The sequence below is a fragment of the Mizuhopecten yessoensis genome, unplaced genomic scaffold (genome assembly GCF_002113885.1).
Source record: "Mizuhopecten yessoensis strain PY_sf001 unplaced genomic scaffold, ASM211388v2 scaffold11017, whole genome shotgun sequence".
NCBI classification, from domain to species: Eukaryota; Metazoa; Mollusca; class Bivalvia; order Pectinida; family Pectinidae; genus Mizuhopecten; species Mizuhopecten yessoensis.
The window spans coordinates 631,758-632,450 of NW_018408837.1; the positions used below are offsets into that span (position 1 = coordinate 631,758).

The 693-nt window shown below is 36.1% G+C and overlaps 1 protein-coding gene across 1 annotated transcript in view; it reads right to left on the reverse strand.

Moving 5' to 3' along the window:
• Positions 1-693, reverse strand: part of LOC110464634 (HEAT repeat-containing protein 6-like) — a 40,917-nt gene that overhangs the window by 22,188 nt on the left and 18,036 nt on the right. The window lies entirely within an intron of this gene.

Consider the following 693-nt stretch of genomic DNA (forward strand, 5'->3'; position numbering starts at 1 on the left):
GGAATTCATTTGTACAATCTTGAATCCCCTTCCCCTAAGGATCCTTCCTGCAAAATTTGGTCGAAATCTGCCCAACAGTTTCATAAGAACTAGAACTTGCCCTAAAACTTTAACCTGTAGAACTCGTCCAAACGCTTTTACCAAAATTCCAAAAGACTCAGGTCCAATTTGTTGCTTAGGAACCTCAAAGCAATTGCTGTAACCATATAACAATGTAAAATTAATTAAAAGTTAAGTTAAACACCAAAACACAGCTTGCCCAAAAACTTTAACCAAGTGGCACTGCGATGGCAACACCCTATGTACTTCTTTTGCTATAGCCCCCTATTCTTATATTGGAATAGACGAGCTAAAAATGTATCCAATTTAACGCATTCTGAATTCATTTTCTTTATTTCTCTCTCTCACAAATTGATATCCCTCTTTCAATAAGTACTTCTATAGTGTGAATCTTTTCCTATAGTCCAAAATAGAATGCATAGTCGTCGCACGCACCATATTTTAACAAGGTTACCGCGAGCGGTATATAATATGCCCGTCACACATTGAATGAGCAGTTGTTTGTATGATTGAAATATATGAAGTATTTGTGAGTAATTGATATTAAAAGAGAAATCATTCAACATAACTGGTAGATCAATGAGTGCAATACAACATCATGGAACGCATGCATCGCATTAATGAAACCAAGGG